The 12,420-nt window shown below is 36.6% G+C and overlaps 1 long non-coding RNA gene across 1 annotated transcript; it reads left to right on the top strand.

Annotated features, from left to right (window-relative positions):
* The first annotated feature begins 7,777 nt into the window (after positions 1–7,777).
* On the top strand, positions 7,778–10,619 carry LOC134542575 (uncharacterized). Its single transcript, XR_010076818.1, has 2 exons — positions 7,778–8,359; positions 9,004–10,619. It is a non-coding gene; the product is annotated as an uncharacterized LOC134542575 (long non-coding RNA).
* The last annotated feature ends 1,801 nt before the right edge of the window (positions 10,620–12,420 follow it).

Here is a 12,420-nt window from a genome sequence, read left to right on the forward strand (position 1 = left end):
ATAATTTATTTCCTAATGTTTTTTGTCCAGTTTGCAACATTTTTCATTAAAATGAAACAATATTTTGATATACGGGGTAGGAATGATAGATAGGGGTGGTTTTTTTAATATTTTGTTACAAGAACAGCAGTACTAAATGAATCTTGACAATTGTGTTTGTAAGATATTTTTAAAGTGGTGATTAGTTTTTTTCTTGACTATTAATGCTTATTAAGTAAAGGTATAGCTATAGCTTTCCGTACCGATACGCTTGGTATATATCCCCAAATTTTTTAGAAACCAAATATATACATGTTTATGACCCCACACGCTGTCTGCTATCTGGAAAATTCAAAGTCTTAAGAGCATGCACATTACAAACATCTTGTAAAACATAAATCCTCAAGTTTGTTACAGGAAAATATCCAACATGCCGTAAAGTAATTTATTACTAAACATCTGAATACATATAAAAGCTGCATTATTGCTACTTTCATCATGATACATTACTGTTTTTTAGGGTTTTGTGTGTTCTATAAGAATATGTATTTTCAATTTTTGGTGAGCAGCAGTGAATAAGAAACCAAACCTGAGATGTTCTTTTATAACTGCAGTTTGGATGCCAAAAAGAGATCAAGTTTTGAACTCTCAAGATTAAACTTACCATTTGGATGTTATATATGTATATACATAAATTCAATTCGACACTGTGCTAACAATTATTGAATGTTTATTGCGTGCTACCTGTTGCAGTTCTTATGCATCAACTATTTCTGTAGAACAAACTTGTGCTAAGTAAATATCATAGTGCTGGATGAAAATTGTCTAATGAAATCATGTATAATTAAATATATCTGCAGTGCACTGAACAAGCCAGATGACAAGGTGATTGTTAAACAACTCTTAAAGAATACTTATCTTGTTTAATGACATGACTCACAAGTCATGGTTGTACACAACATAATTATGTAAACATTAAAAATTATTGAGTAGTTAATTTTAGTGTAATGTTTATAATTGCAACTGTAAAGAAGTAAATAGGTTAATAATTTTGTTAACACATTAAAATGTTCAATGTGCCTGGGTTTTTGATGTGTGTAAAATACAGGGTAATTACAAAGTCCGTGAAACATTTCATAAAATCGGTACAGCGAAATATAAAAGAATAACGTAACAAATTATATACCGCGTGAAAGAACAACTCTCAAAGTTTTTTTGAATGTAGCGCCAAAAAGCTATTTTAAAAAACCACAGACAGGGGAGCTAGTGCATGTAGTTGCTGAAAATGGCTGCGAACCAGGCAGAGAAAGCCTTTTGTGTGCTTGAATACGCCCGTAGCGAATCGGTAGTGAGTGTCCAAAGAGCTTTCCGTGGCAAGTTTAACAAAACACCACCAGTTTACAGTAGCATGATGAAGTGGTACAAGAAATGCGAGGAAGACGGCTGTTTGTGCGACGCAAAACGGTCAGGTTAGCCAGGCGTGTCACAACAAACAGTGGATTGTGTACGGGACGCGATGGTGCGGAGTCCCAAGAAGTCAACTTATCGGGCTAGTGCAGAATTGAACATCCCTCAGCCAACAGTGTGGAAAATTCTTCGTAAGCGATTAAGAGTGAATCCGTACAAATTGCAGCTCCTGCAAGCCATCAGCCACGATGACAAATTGCTCTGACTGCAGTTCTGCATTGCCATGCAGAACCGTCTTGAAGACTATGACTTTGCAAGCAAATTAATCTTCAGTGACGAAGCCACTTTTCATGGCCCCTTCTTCTTCGCTGAGAGAACTGTCACTGGTATCACCTACCTCGACATGAAGCAATTGTGGCTTATGCCACAACTTGAAGCTGATAGCAGGGACTTCATCTTCCAACAAGATGGTGCTCCACCTCATTACCACAATGTGGTACGAGATTATCTGAATGAGACGTTGCCACATCGCTGGATGGGCCGTGGGGCGGCCGCTGACCAAGTGCTACTCCTGTGGCCACCACGATCACCGGACTTGACACCTTGCGACTTTTTCTTGTGGGGATACATCAAGGATAGTGTTTATGTTCCACCTCTACCACAGAACCTTGACGAATTGAGACACCGCATCGTAGCAGCTGCTCTTACCATCCCTCCTGATTTCTGGGTCGGGTATGGGCAGAATTGGACTATCAATTAGATGTGTGTCGTGTGATGCAAGGTGGACACATAGAACATTTATAACTAGTGAAAAAAAAACTTTGAGAGTTTTTCTTTCACGTGGTATATAATTTGTTACATAATTCTTAGCCATTTCACTGTACCGATTTTTTGAAATGTTTCACGTACTTTATAATTATCCTGTATATATTTTAATATCATTTAAGAAACTGTACAGTTAAGTGAAAACAAAACTTTGAGGTATGTGAATCGCTTTGTTGCTTGTGTGTAAAAGGAATGAATTGTTTCTTTCATGTACTATATTCAAAGTTTGTAATTTATTAAAATTGCTTATATCACTAAACTACTGATTTTAATTTAAATAAAAGTGCATATTTTATTAAATAATTAATAATGTATGTTAAAATATTAATATTGTAAAATATTATAGTGTACCTACCTACTTTGAAATGTATGTATATGCTTAAGATAAATGATGTGCATTTACGTACCCCAGCATACAATTTTTTTCTAATTAAATATTTCTTCCTTATTAAAAGTTTCGTAATGACGTAGTGTTTGCAATCTTAAATTCACTTGTGTATTGCAAGATGAAGAATAGTTTAAAGTTAATTTTTAACACGGACAATGAATTTAATAATATTGAGTTGTATAGTAAGCTAAATATTCAACTCAAATTTTTCAGCCAAGTGAGTAAAACAAAATATTATTCCTGGATCTATTGTTACCATTGACCAAAGACCCCGAAATAATCATTTTTGTGAAATACACAACAAAACACAACACTTTGGTGGCTTTCATAGTCCCTGGGACAACCTGTACGTTGGCTTACACAGTAAATTTAATTTTTATTTATAGTAAACAGATGTATGTAGGTCACCTTGTAACTGCTTTAATGTCATGACTGCTCATTCTCTTGTAAAAAAATTAAAACTTTGATGGTACCTAATTGCCGTATTTGCGTGGAATGACTTAGGCTGTTGTTGTCCCAAGCACTCAGTCCCGGGCGGCCGGATAGAGCCGCAGGATAGAGCTAAGTTCTGCTCAGTTACTCGGAGGCACACAAGGGAGAAGCATTTTAAAAAAAGAATTATGTAGTTCTCATAATAGGAACTAGGAAAGTGGATCGTATTTGAAGTGAATAAATATATAAAGTTTGCTTAAAGCTTGTCCTTTTTATTCTTAATTTATATTTCCATTATTTTCTTTTGATAATCTTAGAAAATACAAAATTACAATAATCAGATTGAAAGATTTGGGGGAGGGGTCATTAGAAGTTATCATTTAAAAATAGATTATACATTTTACAAATTTAACAATCATGTTTCACAAAAAAACATAAATAAATATAATAAGTTGAAACATTTATTAGCCCTACCAGTGCGGGACTGTATGTATTTTGATTTCACAATATGTAATTGTTGACTGTTCACTGGCGGTGACTAGAAGTGGGAGGTACTCGCAGCATTCACTCCGGAGGGACAGGCGTAAATTTAGTAGACTTCAGGGACAGGCTTGAGCCGGAGAAAAACCTGTGCTCTAGCACCATCTCTTCAACTAATTCTTGCACAATTCTTAAATTAAATATTGGGATAATTCTCGCATCAAATCTTGGATGAAATGCTGGACCAAATCTTGCACCCCACTGGAACAAAAAAAAAAAGGATCCAGTGGTCAATAATAGAAAATAAATTGAGAAGTTAGGGCAAAAGGTTAAATGGGGAGGCAACTTTAGCCAAAAGGAATTTGAATGTTCCACTTACCAGTCTTAGGGGTGGAATGAAGAGGATCACTCCCTCGGAATAGGCTGCACAAGTGCTCGCAGTAGTTCGGCGTGAGACATGGTACGAGATTAACTACTAGTCTGAACTAATGTTGTCCAGCCAACTAGAAAATTAAAAGAAAATAAAAATGTTAGGGAACAGTCCCGAATCTTAGGTATCACATCCGTTAATTTAGTCGCGGCGAGATAGCTTGCGAATAAAGTCGCGGGCAATAAGCTCCGGCGATATGCTACTGCGGTGAATGTAGATAAAAGTTGGCCCAGAGGCTTAGGGAGTGCAGGAACTGGCCTCTGATTGGTTGGACATAGTGCGCAGAGGGCTCGTTCCGCCTACCAAAAGAAAAAATAACGAAGGTTAATCGCGCTCTGAAAACAGTGTGCTCTGTCGGGGAACAGGTGGAACCGACTTGGTGTTAGTACGCAGGAGTCCCGCGAGGGGGACTAGCATAAGCCTGGTCCTTATACGACCAATTGGTGCGTGTTCTGTTGGGCTAAAAATTAACTATGGAGAAGGGAGGTGACGGCCGCTAGAGTTTGCGGAACTAAAGTTAAGTATTGGTCGTTTTCACCACAAGATGGCGGAAGCATCCCTTTCGCCGGCGAGCGAGGTAAGCGACCCAATGAGGAAGAAAGGCCATAGAGGTAAACATATACTTATTATTATGTCAATAGCTTAACTGAGCTATTTCATATTTAAGTTAACTTACATTCTGAAGTAGGTGGTAGTAATTTACCAACAAGCTTAATAACTAAGTGGTGCCACTTAAAACTTGAATCTTACTATAGAACATAGAAGTAGGTATTTTAAATCATCTAAATATAAACCTGTTATCGTAACAAGGTGTCCTCGAGGAGGTGAGGTTAATGGCTCGGGTCGTTGCTCTGGGTGGTGTTCTGGGAAAAGTGTAGGGATGGGGTACGCTAGCTCGTGAGAAATCTTTTATGTCGGATGCCGATACGTGCCCAACAGCACTGGAACATTAGAATGGGGCATGACTGGAGCTGCTAACCTAAGCCGAGCTCTAGGAAGTGGGCAGTCCCGAGACGATGCTGAGACCTGCTGTAAGAAAGTAAAATAATTGGCTGTGCATCAAATGTAAACAAACTATTTCTTTAGCAAAGTGCAAAGGAAAAGAAACACGAGGGGGGACGTGTGGCCAGGAGCTAGACCCGTCCAGGGAGGCTCCTGGGAGAGGCGGTGTCGAGAGCCCCCAGCCGACAACGCCCAAGGGAGCAGCTCAGTAGCTGCCACCCGAGGAGCCGTCCTCCTGTGTGTCATCAACCAGGGTGTCTTCGTGCCTGGTCCTCCCGTACTCCGTTATCTGTTGTTGCCTTCGAAGAGCAGAAGACGTCTACAGCATCGACAACTGCATTGTACAGTGCGGGAACTCGCGGTGATGTTCAATACTACTGTCAAAAATGTGCAGCACAGGAGCAAGGAGTAAAGAACAACCTTTTATAATAAAATTAGGTGTGTCATCTGGTCCTGTTGAAAAAGTTATTTTAGAGTTTTAATACGCCAGAGAACCATCTGTCAGATTATTTTGGCACCGCCTTAGTAGTTGCTCCAGATTCGGGTTCAGTGTTTGCGCATCATGTCTAACAGGTGAGGAAGATTCGCATATGCCTATCCAAGAGACTGGTTCGCAGCTAGCTATTGGGTCCCCTGGTTTAAGGGCCTTTGTTCTAGTCAAGGTTGGCCACCCTGACTGGTACAACCTCGCCGCATCTTGCAATGCTTCGAGCGACCAGGAGTGTCTTCAATCCTAACTTCATATCTGGCTCTATCAGGTAGCTCATGTTGCCCCTAGGGTCTCCCGTAATCCTAGCTGTTATTATCTTCTCATGATTTGCTGGAATTGAAACAGTTTCGCTAACTACCACTTGCATTACAGGAACTTCTAGTTGGTCGGGAGTAAACAAAGCCACCTCTTCATCTTTAATATGCAGTACCTGTCCTTCCATGTCAATAACGAATCCATATCGATTCATGATGTCTACTCCTAATATTACCTCATCGGTGATATCAGCAACAAGAAAGGTCTGCGATAAGGTCCAAATTCCAATCCTTAAATCCAGATCCAACTGTCCATGCTCAGGTGAGGTGTCGCCGGTTGCTGTTTTGAGTCTATGGAATGGGTGTTCTCTTCAGTTTTTCTCTATATACAATATCTGTGCGAATAATAGATGCCGATACTCCTGTGTCAACACACTCTGTCATTGATCCATCCATTGAGCAACAAACTGTTTTGGCCTCTATGGAATACAGATACAGGAAAAACCCTAGGGGCTACCATTTCCTGTAGAGCTGGCATGCGCCCCCTCATACCAGCTATTGCTCGTTTCCCTGTTGGTCTTCTTGTATGTCTTCCTGTTGTGTTGTCTTCCTGCGTGTCGAACAGTCCCTCTTGATGTGTCCTAGTTCATTGCAGATGAAGCACCGCGGGCGTCGTCCTGCTCTTTTGATCTGGTTACCTGGAGTATCATTCAGCAGCTTCTTCAATGCTCTTAGAATATGTACTTCATTAGTGGTATTTCTATCATTTGCTGCATTGAAGGACTCCAGGCCAGTTCTCCTTGTCTTGATGCTTGTGTTTCTTGAGGCACTGAGTGCTGCCTTGATTTCCAGGGCATGAACCAAGGCCTCACAGCTCTTCTTGTGTCGGGCCAAACAAAGAGTTTGCTGAACCTCCGCATCTCGGAGCCCGTATATAAAAGCACTAGTGGCTAGCTGCTGACGGAACTCTGTTGGTGCTTCTGGGTAGGCGAGGTGCACGAGTCGCTCGATGTCGGCTTCGAACTCTTGGAGGGTTTCCGAAGATCTCTGTTGACGTGTCTTCATGGCTGTTCTGTACACCTCGCCCATGTGTCGGTCACCATACCTCAACTCAAGGGCCTCTACTAATACCCCATATTCTTCCTGCTCTGTAACTGGTATGGTCTGCAGCAGCTATAGTGGAGATCTTCGCAGGGCTAAGACGAGTGCCGTAGTCTTTTCTTCATCGTCCCAGCCATTCACTTCAGCAGCTGCCTCAAACTGTCGCCTGTAGACAGCCCATGACGACTGGCCATCAAAGGTGGGTGGCTAGAATTTTGGGTGACAGGTTGCGCCTTCCACCTTCACATCTCCAGAATAACTGCTTCTTTTCGTAGCCGATGCAGCTTCCTTGATCATCCGACGGCACTCTTCAGTTACAGCTGCTACTTGCTGCTCGGTGGTCCGCTTGAGCTGTTCTGTGGTGTGCTCGAGTTGGGCCAGCTGTTGCGCCACTAGTTCTTCTTGTTCTGCAAGATGCTGCTCCAAACACTGCACTTTGCCATCCAAATGGATGCTGATTTCATCGATCTTCTTTTCATTTCTTCTTGTGCAGCAACTATTTCGTTTCGCATCTCTTCTTGGTTTTTCTTGATGTCTTCTATCTCTGTTTTCATAGCATTCTTCATATCCTCTTGGCAGTTATCAATTTTATTATTCATCTCGTCCAGCCTATTCTACATTTTCTCCTGGCAGTTATCATTTTATTCTTCATTTCTTCCTGGCCGCTCTTCATTTCTTCCTGGCTATTCTTCATCTCGTCCAGCCTATTTTCCATTTTCTCCTGGTTATTCTTCATTCCTTCTCTCATTTCAGACAGGAATGCCATTAAATTATTTTGCTCGTCGGCAGTCATCTTCCTTGTCCACATATACTACAAGCCTAACACTAATGTCTTATGACGACAATGTAATTTCCTCTACGAACTAACCATAACCCCTACTAAACACCAACACTAATCTCCAAACTACCACACTGAAAACTAACTACAGTCCCTAACACTTGTAGCAATCTCGAAAATCTAAATAAATTTAAATGCACTATAAACTAATCCTAAATTCTTTAATTTAAGGCTATCCCACTTCTGACACCAAAATGTTACGATTCACTGCGGGCAGGGGGTGGCAACTCTAATAGGCCATTATGTACCCAGATACTATTTTTAATCTGCACAACAGATAGCGCTAGTAGATTGACCTAGTTCTTTTGTAAATTCATAGGTAGCGTTAGTGTTCATAATCAAATGTCAATTGAATGTTTATAAGAAACTAAATTTATGCAATAAATACTAATAATGCAATAAATATAGTGTAATATTAATTTATTTTGATTTCAAAAACAGTTGATTTGTAAAAATTGTTTTTTTTTTTGCAGTAATATTCGTTTACAGATTGATTTGAGCATTATAGTCGCTCTTTTTTTTTTCGGTTTGTAGTAGATTTTGGTCGAGTGAAAGATGGATTTTACAATGGAGTTTGATTTATCATTTTGAATTATTTTCCTATATGATTGTGAATTAAGAAGCCGATGAAGATGCCTGTGAATACACATCAATGTTTTGTGTCTTCGTGCAGGAACAGTATTACTGTTAATCCTGATGTGACAACATTCAGATTTCCATGAAGCCGAAGCAAGTGAGTACTGATGTTTATATTAAAAAAATTACAATAAGTGGTTTAACATGTTAAGGGTTAGGCATTTATGTTAAGGCTTATTATACAGGATTTATAGAGCGATATTATCGAGACCTGAATTTGCGCACATAATAATTTTGTAATTACGTAGTATAATCATTTATTTATTTTTAATAACCCACACACACACATATATATACACATACATATATATATATATATACATACACACACATATGTATACACATATATATACATATACCCATTTGGGGATAGTATGGGCTTAGTAAAATTACCATAAATCAGTAATTTAAATGTAATGATTTGTGATATGAACCCTAAAAATCGTTTTGTGTTACTGAATTTATATTATTTATACAATATGTGATTCAATGAAAATTAATATATCGTAATTAAGAGAAACCCACCAAATTTATTACACTCTACAGCACTTTAATAATAAAACATTACCTCTGAAATATATACGTTCATTGAATGGTAATGCTAAACTAAATACACATAATTAAATACATGTATGTTTATACCTTATATTTATAGTATGCTACATGCTAGCTAATAATCTGGAAATACTGATTTAAGTATGTACTAGCTCACACTATAAAATTTTTTTGTTTTGTTTCCAGGTTATTGAAGTGGATTGCTGCAATTGGCTATGACCTTGATGCCAGTAATGCTGAAACATTTAAAACTAAATATGTATGTTCCGAACATTTTGATATTGGAGCTTTCACTACATGTGACTGCATCAAATTGAATCGTGGTGCTGCTACAACATATTTTAATTCTGTGGACAGTGAAGTATGGATCTATTGTTATAATTTATTATGTCTAGAATGCTGCCAAATATAGGTGAAATGTTTATGTTACATAACATAACTTGTAAGATCTACTTGTGCAGATATATATTTTCACCTGCCTCTAAGGTCCTTTGTTATTCACAGGTAGCATTTACATGTGATGAAGCAGTATTTAACATTATTGGTCAACATGCAGTCCATCATTACAACCTTTGTACAGGCGCATACAAACATATATGTGTGGGGTATTTCACACTTTTTATTTGATGTTAAAGATTGGTATGGTGACCGGGATACTTTTTTTTATTAAACCTCCTACACAGTTCTCTACTGTTTCCCTTATCTGTTGCCTTAACATTTTTTTCCGATCAGTCCAATTCCTTGAATCACATTGCAAAAAAAGTCACAATACATGGGATTGGGCCACTCTCTTCAAAGAATTGTAATTCGAGTTTAAACATAGCAAGGCTGACCATAAATTGTAGAGGAAAATTTAAAATGTTGATCTTCAACATATTTATAACCTATGCTCATGTGATGTATATACAGCTAGTTAGAAAGTAAGTTGTAGTATAGTATGCAATTGAACCTTCAATAAGTTCTACATCCACACTTAAAAACTTATTTTACTTGATGTTTTATGTTCAATAACTATTCAGTATAAAGGTTTTTTTTTACATTATAAACTACAAAAGTATTCCGATTTGTAAATGTAATGAAATTCCACTGAGCCCTCTACCTTTTTTTTAACTACCATTTCTGCCGTGTGGCCTTTTTTTTCTTACTTTTGTGTTCATTATAAGTTACAACCACTCATTTGATTTATTGTGTTAAATTAAATGATATTTAAAATTGGATGTCACTTCATAAGAACATTCAGGATTACCTGTATTCACAGCGCACAATTATACAAAAGTTTTTTATGTATGTAAAAGTGTTTTACGTAAGCCAGTGGACACATACATGTATTGAGTAACATGAGAAAATTGAAATATCTAAAATAAAATTAAAAGGTTACAAGCTTTTATATACATGCAGCTCCCAAAAAAGTCTGCATACTAAAAAATAACACATGCTTTTAAATGAATTCTTACCATCTTATAAACTAGTAGTATTTTGTTATTTGATTTCAAATGAATTGTTTTTGGTTAATTTATTTGACTGTAGGGATTAAATATCATTTGTAGAATAAAGTGTGAAAAGTAGTATTGATCAATTTAACTGTAAGTACTAAATATGTGTTACATTTCTTGTAAGTTAAAATTGTTCAGGTATTATAAATTAGCTGAAAAAAGCAAACTCATGACTAGAATAAATTGTACTGTTAGGTATGTTTCGAAGAAAGACTACCTGTTGCAGTCGTTACCATGTGTATGTACCACATTTTTATTGTCATTATAACTGCCATAATTTTGTACAAATAAATCACTTAATACATAAAATATGGTTATGGAAATTCTCAGTTGAGTTTGTTAATGGATATAGGCCAACAAAAGGGGTATAAATGGGGAAGATTTTTTGAAAAACATTTAAATCACTTCAACTCCCATAACATGAAACATATCACATCTGTTTGAACATATTATAACTTAAAGGAGTATTACCAAAAATTTTGTCTACATACTTGAATATGACCAGCCATAACTGTTAAGGGGTGGGAAAAAACAAGGGTTTGAGGACAAAAAACTCCTAACTATCTTAGTAGGCACACCATAGAATCTGTTCAAATTTGTTGTCAATTTTAAAAAATTTTATAACCACCTGATAACCACCAAGGGTGCTGTGGGTAAAATAATGAGGGGTTAATGGACAAACAAATATTCTTAATTACTCTATTAAGTTAACTATAAAATCTATAACAATTATTGCAATTCTTCTAAAACTTGTATAAAACTTTGATCTGAAACAATTTTTTTAGGATTAACCAGTGCTGCAAGAAGTTGAAAATACCAGTGGGTGGAAATTTAAAAAAATAATAATAAAACTTCTGTACAGTGTACACTATCGCATCCATTCTTATTTATTTAAAACTTTCTAAATATCTTTTGAAACTTTAATGTAACCAAACATTACTGCAATGAGTGAAAATAATATATTCAGAGACAAAAAATGATAACTTTAATTATTGCACTTGCTCTCTGTATGCTGACTGCATTGCTAAAATGCACATAGACCTCCAATTAAATTAATAAAATAAAGTATTCTGCAAAATGTTGATAGCGAAACAATTAAAATTGTGCCAATCTCACCTGTGTACATGAAAATCTATATTATGCTTCAAATAGGCTATTTTATAAACCAGAAAATGAAATTACCTATTTAGGACTTTCCATTACCCTTAGCATTCCTTTACTGCATCTTATTTTTTTGTTCAGTTATAATTAAATTTTGGTATCTTCTTGTTATACGTGGGTAATTGTTCCTTATCACGTACTCAAGTTTAAGCCTTGATCCTGTATGATTGATCCTGTGGTACATGATGCTTGCTGTCTTAATTTAGTACATCAAAGATCCTGGACATAACAAAAATATTACAATAAAAATAATTTTAGGAAGTAAAAAAAAAATTACTTTCAGATTTTTATTTGATGTGATAATACCATCAGAATTCATTGTTACATCACCCCATTATTGTATCCAGGATCTTTCTATGTACTAAATTAAAACAGCAAGCATCATGTACCACAGGATCAATATATTCAGGATCATGCCATTAGGATCAAGGGATAGGCTTGGATACGCTGTGCGGAACATTTACCCACATTGTGTTTAAATATAAATTGTTTCATCTTGTGGGTGAAGAGAAAGAAGGTATCCTCAGTCCAATTCTTTCATCTACTCCATAGTACATATGTTTCTAAGAGCTATACAGTTGGTTTTAGATTTATTTAGCAGTAGTTAGCTTCAAACCAGAAATTATATTAGGTCTTTACAGCATTATTTATACTATTTTCCTTCACAAAAATTTATGAACCATCAGAAAAGTGTGGTGTGCTACCTTGTGTAATGTGAGAAAGCTGGTATACTTGAAACACGAGTGGGCCAAGGAAACTCATTCTGAGAACTATATATGATTTTATTTGTACACTTTAAAGTTGTGTAAGTGAGATACAATTACTAGGTCTTTTACTTTACTTTTGATCTTGAATTAACAACTTTTGAAGAAAATATTTATGATTTATGAGGTCTAAAGGTTTAGACTTAACACAAAAATAATTCATGCTGAATTTTAACTCAAAATTT

This window comes from Bacillus rossius, assembly GCF_032445375.1.
Source record: "Bacillus rossius redtenbacheri isolate Brsri chromosome 9 unlocalized genomic scaffold, Brsri_v3 Brsri_v3_scf9_1, whole genome shotgun sequence".
Classification (NCBI taxonomy): domain Eukaryota; kingdom Metazoa; phylum Arthropoda; class Insecta; order Phasmatodea; family Bacillidae; genus Bacillus; species Bacillus rossius.